Source organism: Xyrauchen texanus, chromosome 21 (genome assembly GCF_025860055.1).
Source record: "Xyrauchen texanus isolate HMW12.3.18 chromosome 21, RBS_HiC_50CHRs, whole genome shotgun sequence".
Taxonomy (NCBI): Eukaryota; Metazoa; Chordata; class Actinopteri; order Cypriniformes; family Catostomidae; genus Xyrauchen; species Xyrauchen texanus.
In genome coordinates, this window is record NC_068296.1 from 25,526,633 (window position 1) to 25,536,552 (window position 9,920).

At 38.2% G+C, this 9,920-nt stretch overlaps 1 long non-coding RNA gene across 2 annotated transcripts; it reads right to left on the bottom strand.

Moving 5' to 3' along the window:
* Positions 1-5,896: 5,896 nt before the first annotated feature.
* LOC127662002 (uncharacterized) lies at positions 5,897-8,075 on the bottom strand. Of its 2 annotated transcripts, XR_007972829.1 has the most exons (6): positions 7,894-8,075; positions 7,187-7,243; positions 6,815-6,892; positions 6,448-6,664; positions 6,124-6,283; positions 5,897-6,037 (listed from the first exon to the last, which is right to left on the bottom strand). It is a non-coding gene; the product is annotated as an uncharacterized LOC127662002 (long non-coding RNA). The 2 variants fall into 2 exon arrangements; XR_007972828.1 differs by lacking the exon at positions 7,894-8,075 and having other exon boundaries at positions 7,187-7,349.
* Between the last annotated feature and the right edge of the window lie 1,845 nt (positions 8,076-9,920).

The following is a 9,920-nucleotide window of genomic DNA, read 5'->3' on the forward strand; positions in this document are numbered from 1 at the left end:
GTTGAAAGGACTGAAGCATGTCACAAACATGAGCACACTGATGTCATTAAATGAGTCTGTTTTTTTATTCCATCCGTTACTCCTGGACAGAGGCTTCTGTAAATATTACGTTGGGTTACATCCTACCTAAGTTTATATGGTGCAATGCTCAAATATTTAGTAGTGCGGAAATTGTGACTGTTCCCATTTACGCCACAACTAGGCTAAGTTGTAGTGTACGTATAGCTGATGCAACCGGCTTCTGGAGCACAAGGCTTTGTGAAGCAAATAAAGTGTCAAATAGACACGCACAGTTACAACCTCCACTAATGCACCTGAATAGATCTGTAGATGGATACGCTTTGCCTGTTTTTCACATGGGTCATCTTGATGACATCACTGCTCTGCAATGGTTGTGTGTAGTTGCAAATGGCGGAGAAAACAAGCCGCTGATAGAGAATCCCCCTGCGTTATTCAAGTCTCCTGTCTGAAAACATTTTCTGTTTACAGTCAATTACAACATTTACAACTGTGGCAGGGTGGAGGGCGGGACCGGGTGTGTAGGATCACGACCCGGCCCCGCCCTCTGCCCTGCCACAACAACATTTACAAAACAGGCACTGTTCGCAGACATCGCTCGACACAAGTGAAATATTGGTAATACAGGGACATATGACCATTTTCGCCGAAATCACCGGTGAAAGATAGTGTGAAATGCGCACAGAGCCGCAGATGAGCCGAAACTGCACAAGCACTCACTGCTGATTCGTACAGTCATAAAACAATAACTAAAGCTATTTGGATTTTAATTGCCAACAATATGTTTCCCTACTTCGCTGACGAAGATGTGTTATTTCCGTGTATAATTAAAACACTCGAGCTGCACCACAACATCTCTCGTATCCATATTAATAGCAATATTCCTTCTATAATGATGTACAGCTTCCAAATATTGAATATACTGTATGTGTAGTAGATTTTGAAAGGCATATTATGTCTTAAAGCATAATAGTGCAGGTGTTAAGTTAAAATGTTGATTTATTAATTAGAGAAAAGGGTTTTTAGTTATAGACCCAGCGAATATTACCACAGTTTTACTATAGTAATATTGTAGTAACCATGACTGCTGTCACCATGGTTTTCTTAGCAGAAATCATGGTTTTGATACAATTAACCATGGGTTTACAACAGGAATACCATAGTTCCATATAGTTACCATGACTGTACTATATAATGTAAAAATGACTGAAACCATGTTGATTTTGTGGTTCTTATACCATGATTTAAATACGGTTACTGTAAAACAATGATTTTTATTAAGGGTTAACCTGTTGAAGCGTTTGTTACCAAATAGAGTATTCTTACTTTTGATTTGGCTGTAATAACTTTTTTCTGTACATTGCAAATACCGAACTGTACCAAAACTTTGACCCTAAAACCGTGATACAAACCGAACCATGAGAAATTTGAACCATTACACCCTTAGAAGGTATGCACACACCACCAATGCTCAGCGTCAAACTCTGCAGTGCCACGGATTACAACTTGCTTAGTTTTCCATTAAATTCAACCTAAATCATTATCAAAGGACAATGATTATTTACTCTAGCCATCACTTAATGATATATTGTGAACAAGTATCTTTCATAGAGCCTAAACAATGTATTTTCAGTTGCAGGTATGACTTTTTGTGGTCTGACAGCTTGAAGGAAAGACCTATTAAATTCGACAAAGAGAAATTGCATAATAAACGTCGCCATTTCTAATCGTACAGTTTGTGCTTTTAGACAAGTTTCATACACTAACCTGTAAACTCATCAATGTCACTTTTTTAATTCTTGAAAAGTTCTAAAACTTTTGTTTCTCTGGACTGCCATCTGCTGTGCTGCATCAGCCGGTCGTGGGTGTGTGTGTGTGTGTGTGTGTGTGTAGTCCTTTTGTTTACTGAAGAGATTACTTTGCATTTTATTGTCATTTGTTTAATTTAATATTTAGTAATTTCAGATGGAAAACATTTATTCATATAAATGATGTGATCCAAAGTGCATTTGGCAGAAGCTGGCAGAAGGACACCCCAGCACCCACTGAGCAAATAGCAACTGGTATTGTTTGCCAGTAGTCTTTGATAATCTGATTGGAAGGATGTAGCACCCTTATGGTTTTGACCTTTCCAGTTTTTGATTGCTGTGATACTTTTGACTCTGCTACCATGTCACTTTGTTAAATAGCAATTTTTTTTTTTTAAATCTACACCACTTTTTTTTGTGTGATTTTGAAATAGAGACCAACTTTAACACTCTCTGATGTGTAATAGGAGTCATCTGAATTTTGCAGGATTTTCACTGTTCATCCATGACTTCTGTCAGCAAATACTAGTGATTTCCAAAGATAAAAGAAAAGAGAACTTTGCTATTTTTTGCTGAGATTAATCTTGAATTAGAAAATGACCTGTCTAGGTGTTTGACAGTCTGTTGGCTCACTTTATCTGATAGGGATCTTAAAGGTCAGAATACTGTTGATTGGATCAGCAATCCTATGGTGACCTAATCACAGTTTTTAAATAGCTCTTCTGCTAGTTTTTCTTACTCATGGAGAATTTAATGAAACAAAGTTTTGGGTGTCCCTTAAAGGCCTCATCATTTTTGGTTTTCATTATAGGTTTGCTTTAGAGTACAATGTGAAGTCTCTTGACCTAATAGAAATGTGGAAACAGATGAATCTAGGTTTCAATTTAAGCGTGTCAGAATATCTGAGGCCCTGAACACTTAGGGTAATGACTGACTATAACCAGTGGGAATACAGTCAGATTGAATATAGTCTCATCAAGGCAGCAGAACATTGACTATCAAACTGGACAGTCAGTTAGAAATGTATAATAAGAGATGTGTGTGTTTTAATTCAACACTATCCAGCCAAACGTACATACCACATTGTCTTTAAGACTGTTTAATTATTGATGCTTGCCCATTATAGATTAAATGCTATATGATTTGCATGAGACATTGATGAATTAAGCTGTTTTGTGTAGTTTGTATGCCAAAAGAGGCTTTGATTCAGATCATGTGTTATTAGAGAATATCAGTTTTCTGATATGATACATCTCATCTTGGCACATTTTTTCCCATAAGATTCATAATCTCATTGTGTACTCTCTGGACAGATCTATTTTGTGTGTGCTGTGATAGTGGAAAAAGTGTCAAGAAAATAGGGATGTAAATGTCTAGTTGTTTATTTCTGTCAGTTTTGTTGCTTTCTCATCTGCACACTGGTTGTGAACAATTCCCTTTGAGCTGAATTCATTAAAAACAAAAGTACTGTTTTTTTTCTTCTTCAAGGTTACCCTGCACATGATCGATCTGTTCAAGCACATTGCCTTTTTATGCTTAAATTGCTTTTTATTTTAGGGCTCTGAACAAGTTCCCTTGTGATGTTTAAATAGTGGCTTTCTCTTTTAAAAAAATTAAATGAACAGGTAAAGATGTTTTGATTTCTTTGGTTCAGTGAAGTTAAATCAAAACACATTTTTAATGGATTTATTCCCTCTGTTCAAGCAACATTAAAAAGGTCTCCTCAAAAAATGCATACAGTTTTAACATCAGTCCTTCATTATAAGAGATACCTTCTCTGAATCTCTTAAACATGTCCATTTTAAAGGTGTCCGAACTGAAAAATTGTGTGATTAAAGCTAAAGTATGTAATTTCTTTTCCACAAGTGCCACCAAGCAAAATTGCTAAAATAATGATATTTTTCAAACTGATTCAAGAAAACATCCAATAAAAAAAGGTTTGGACCTCCTTGTCATATGCAATTTCAAATTCATTGCAATAAAAACCATTTGACTGAACCCAAAAAACATGAAATTTACAAAATAAAAAAGCCAATTTATTGAACTTACAGTGAGCCCAAATAAATGGACATTATAACCCTGTGTACCACATACTTGCCCTTCTTTGAGAAGTTTTACAGTTCAGTGTCCCACTGAAAGCAGTCCTTTGAAGGCTGTTTAGAGGAAGAACATTGAGTGTCTGGAAGCTGTTAGAGTCTGTGAAGTAGAGCATGAAGTGAGGCATATTTTACGGCCAGTTTTGCCATCTTTGGACAGCTTTTGTTGACAGAGCTATCAGTTCACTGCAGACAGCTGCATGCAAACACTCAAATAATATAGCAGAAATCAAAATATGTTTTTTTTTATAATAAACAAAATTAGCATTTTATTTTTATTTAGTACTGCCATGAAGATACTATATTTGACATAACAGATACTCATATTCTGTATGCCACAGAAGACAAAATAGTAACTGAATTTACACAAATGATCTTGTTGTTTACATTCCCATGGTTTTTTATATGGTCCCAGATAGCAAGAAGTCGGCGGTCCGCTGGCGGTGCGCCGGCGGCAGTAGAAGCGGCAGAATGGCGATATCGCAAACACGTTCGACGGCGGTCCGCCGGCAGCAGCCGCTTTTTAAAAGCGGCAGCCGCCTTCCTACCGCCTTCGATACGCGGACGGCCCGCTGGCCAGCCGCCGCTCCGCCGCCGTTATATCGAAGGCGGACCGTCGGAGGCAAACGCTTTTTTCGAGCGATCTGCCGCCGCTTATTGTGTATATATATATATATATATATATATATATATATATATATATATATATATATATATATATATATATATATATATTTATAGCATTCAGTTTATCAAGAATAATGATTGATCAAACCAGACAAATTTCCATTTGGCGTTTTAATTCCACATTTCAAAGTACAGTAACTGTCATTGAAACAAGATGTCATATCACTGAAATATAAATAACAGAAAAATACAAACATTATATATACACACACAAAAGAACATGCAGGTTTCCAATTTCTTTTTTTTTTAAAAAACACTATTGTAACACTTACAGTAATTGTTAATAATATAAAGAGGTCAGCTCTGGGATGAAAAGAATTACCAGTAAACACAAGCAATGAGGATATTTGGTACCAAAGAAAGTGCAGGATACCAAATAAATTGAGGTATAACATCATATTTACAAGTCATTTCTAACAATAGGTTAAGTGGTAATAATTTAGAGTAAAGCTCTGGAGTAGAATATACCATTATAACTGCAATGCTGACTTGTGGCACAAGGATTTACAAGCTATATGTAACAATAGAATAACAGTTAAACACTGTGATGGAATGAAAGTAGAATTTTTGGTACTAGTTAATGTGCAATATCAAGTATCAGAGGTATGAAATAGGATTTACAAACTATAATAGAATTGTTAAGCACTGACGGAATTAAATAAGCCAATACTAAAGTCACGGTAAGTAGAAAATTTGATACCAGATAATGTGCAAATATCAAGTATTAGATGTATAATCTAGGATTTACAAGCTATATTTAAAAATAGAATAGTTAAGCACTGTAACAATGAAATAAGCAGCAAATTGTATATGAAATAATTGAGATCTTTGGTATCAAGGAATGTGCAGGTATAATATACATTTTGACATTCAACTTACACATGACAACAAGTGGGAATAAATATAATTAACAGCAGAAAATCTGGCTGTAGAGAACACAGCCAATCAGAATGTCTGGAGAGGTTGGGGACTTCTGGGCTAAGAATCACCGGTTTTCCCGACCCCCAGAATGAGGCAGTGCAAATTGGCATATCTTCAGTGATTCCTCGTGCGCCTGTATAAAAGGACAAACCATCCCATATTCATCCAAGGAGCTGCCCTCAAAGCAGGGTCACGAGAAAAAAAAAAAAAAGAGCAATTTCCACAGTGAACAGTGTGGATTGGGTGAGTGTAGTCTGACACTTTTAGCAGGCTTCTTTAGGGGTCTTGATGTTACTGACTGCAGGATAAAGAAAGGGTTCCAGTCGTCAGTGATGCTGGGGTGTCAGTAGTCAGCCTAGGTTTAAGTGGTCGGCTGTGGGTCCCTCTCAGCTGTGCGGCGCCTTTTTCCACCTTCATGTTCAGATGCTCCTTTCAGGTAACGCGTAACGTTAACCTGGATCGCCTCATCAGTGGCATCCTGTGTTGCCGGGTTCTTCCGGATGGCTCCTGTAGAAAATAAAGATCTGTCATTCCATTTGAATGGAATAAGGTCATACACATCTACTTAAAATTAAAAAAAATATCCAACTTACTTTGAACAATGGTCTTCAGGAACATGTCTCTAAAACATGCTTTATCCCCTACACGAGTCCAGGTTGTATTGATGGAAAGGTGATTAGAGAAGATACTCTGAAGCATTCGCCACACGGTTGTCTTTAGGTCCCTCCCACATTTGATTGCCAAAAACCGAAGCTGAAAATACAAAAAAACATGTTACAAATTACATTTCTCTGAAGCTTCTCATAAATTTAAAATGTGACAGGCTGTGGATTCAGACTGTAGAATATGCAGTGTACGATCTTAATTGTACTTTTTAGATTACCCTATACTGTTATAAACTAAATCGGCACACTTACAAATCGTTGCTGGAGCTCTTTATCCTGCCTCAAACTGTTGTCAAGCAACGCCAAATGTTCCTGGGTGTCTAGGGGGGAGTAACAGATCCCCTGTCAGGGATAACTCTCCAACAGACACATTGGCACTGAAACGTTGCAGCATAGCATTTTGTCGTCCATGCTACGCACAACATCGCCAAACTCCCAAGACGTCGCAGCATTAGGGTTTGATCTGCACCTACAGGGGTTCCCAGAATAAAAGAATAAAGTAGTCAGTCCTGGACCTTCAAATACTAAACTATGACATTTATATCTAGGTCTACTACATGTACAGGTGGCCCCAGTGGGAATTAAACCAACAACCACAGGTGTTGTTTGCAAGTTGTACCCGATTGCCCAGTGCGAGCAAATGTCTTCAACATTGTCCCAACTTGCTTCACCTGCTCTTGAAGCGAGCCGCTGTCATCTGGGAAGTAACAATATATTGATTAGCAATACACTAAATATAATAGTAATATAATATAACCACAATTATCATACCAGTAACTTTCCCTGTAATTTCTATCCACAGTATGTTATGCATGGCATAAAAGTTCATAATGAAGAACCCTTATGATAACATCAATTTCATTTTTTTTCTTTGAAGCAGAATATTTGTTTGTAAAAGGGGAGGAAAAAGAAAATGAAATATTGGTATACAGATTTTGGTTGATATATCATACTGTACAGTGAAATGTGCTATTGTTATATCCCTACTCACCTGAAGGACGGATAGATCAGGCAAATCTCCAGTCAGGCCTTTGTAGAGTGTGTGCTCCTGCATATCCACAGGTATTTTAATTCAAACATGCAACATATTGTAATAAATCTACAATATTCAGCCTTTACCTTACACCCTCGGTTGTTGCTCTACACTTATTATATTAAATACTTATTTAAATAGCTTGCTCACTGTATAATCATGATAGCCTAATACTTATAACACAAGATTGCATCTTAAACGAATGACTGAGTTGAAAACTTGAATAAGAACGCATTTTACACAGAGGGGACCAGCTAGGGAAACTTACCTGCCTACAATAACTGTTTTCATTTGAGTTACATTAATCATGAATAACCTTAGCCGAGTCCCCAGGAACATCGGGCTATTAAAGTAACAAGCCTATAACTGCGGTCTTATTAATTCTAGCTTCACCATACACTCAACTGTGAGGTTTATCTGATTTTCTCATGGACCTGTAACACAATGCCCTGACAGTGACTTCACCGGTGTCCTGATCTTTATTAGAAACTGAGAGGAGACCAAGTTAATATAATTGATATCACAATTATCACAAAAATTAACAAACAGTCTGCTTTAAAACTAAGAAAAAACAAGCTTCTATACTAACGTTACATTAAAAATGAACACGTGGCGAACTAGCTTAGCCGCTCTGCCGGCACACCACATTAGATTAAAATACTTACCCTTGTAGTTGTGCAGATAACTCGATATGTAGAGTTTAAAGCCCTTGTCCCTCTTGCTTGTCGGAGCAGGGGACCAGGCATCAACAATGCGATGAACATCGCTGACGCGTATTTTCGGAAGATTCTGGAGACGTCGAGTAAAAACAGACATTTTAGGCGACGCGCAAGTAAACCGGAAACAGATTTGGCGACAGCAGAACTTCACAGTTCAGTCTTTGTCATGTGTTTTAGCAATACATTTTTAACATTTATAATGTGTTTAGATTTTTTGTATTACCTTTACAGGGACTTTAACACTTTCTTAAACATTTGTACAGGTCAAATTGCAAAACCTGTAAAAGGTAAAATAACAAAAAAAATCGAGGTTGGAAAAAATGTAGACATAAAAGAAATTTCTGTGCAACTGTGAAACCAGAAGATAATTTCGCTTTTTCATTGAGTTTATCCTTCACGTCAAAACAGAGATTTTCATGTTTATGATAGATATCACCATGGTTGCAAATTAATAAAAAATAATTAAAGTATAGGCTACCCGATATTTTGGCCATGTTGCAGATGTCTTTCACTGTTCACTGATACAGGCATTGGTGAAAAGTCTAACTTCATCAATTTATTCTGCTAAATTGTTCATACCCTGTATTAAATATCTATTTTAAAACCTAATCAGAATCAGAAAGATATTTATTGCCAAGTAAGTTTTACAAAAAGGAATTATTTTTGGTTTATTGGTGCATGTCTCAATGTGCATCAATCAAATAAATGTAAACAATTTTCACCTGTGTATAAATAATTCAATATATTTTACATATATTACTGTATAATCGCTTCAGAGTTTCAAAGTAATTTAAATGTCATTTCCTAAACCTTACCTTATCATGGAATCAAGAGTCAAGAATCTGTTATAAACCCTAATGGCTTTGGAGCAAAAAATAATAATAGCCAACATGGCTGGTCGATTTTGAGAGTCTAAGCTGTCCTCGTATTTCAAAGCGGCTTGCCGCTGGCCGGCCGCGGTTGATTGCCGCGAGGCAACCGCCAGAGAAAATGAAGCGGGCGGCCCACTGTCTGAACGCACCTATAGCCGACAGCTTGGGGACGGCGGCAAAACGAAGCCGTGCGGACATTTTTTGCTATCTGGGAAATGGGCGTGACGAATTCGGCGGCAAACGCTTCATCCCCGCCAGTGAGACGCACCTATAGCCGACAGCTTGGGGACGGCGGCAAAACGAAGCCGTGCGGACATTTTTTGCTATCTGGGGTGTGGCTCTATGTAATTGACTTCCAGCTTTTGACACTTAGGACAACTGATGGACTCCTACACAACCATTTCATTGATGCCCAAGAAGTCAACACAAGAACCAAAAAGATGCAAACTTTTTAACAGGATGATTCGTGTAGAGTAAATTTTGTGTTATGTAGCTTTTGAAGGGCAGTACTACATACAAAAAAATATGATCTTTTATCTCTTATATTTGTATACATTCTAAAAGAGGTGTGAAAACGTCATGGTTACTGCAAAGCAGCCAATGAAAAGGAGGCGAGTCTCAGACCCTGTTCGCGGTCTCAGACCCCGCTGCATTTCAGTGGCCCTGACTGCTCCAGGCAGTTGGTTAGGAGCCCCTTCTCCCCTCGCGGTCAGCGGCCGTCATCCGCTTCAAGGCAGCCGGTTCTACCATAGTAAATCTACTACGGTTTATCCCTCCTCCTTCCCGGATTTCGGCATCAGTCTAAAGCAGTCAATGGAAAGGGGGAGGCGAGAACCGGAGCACTCAAATTCACTCAAATTCCTCCACTGAATCAGCACTCAAATTCCTCCGATGAATCAGCGGCCAGAGGGCTAGGGAGGAAGAGCATCCAGGGAGCAAGAGCTTGCTGGCCCACCTGGGGAAGAAGGCACACTGGATCAGCTTGGTGAAGGGGGCAAGGTGCAAGTGGAACACCTGGTCGGTTGTTCCGTATTACCGAGTTCTACCGGCTCGGACCTGTCAAAACACGGGACGAGACCGACTCAACCCTGAGGTTGTAGA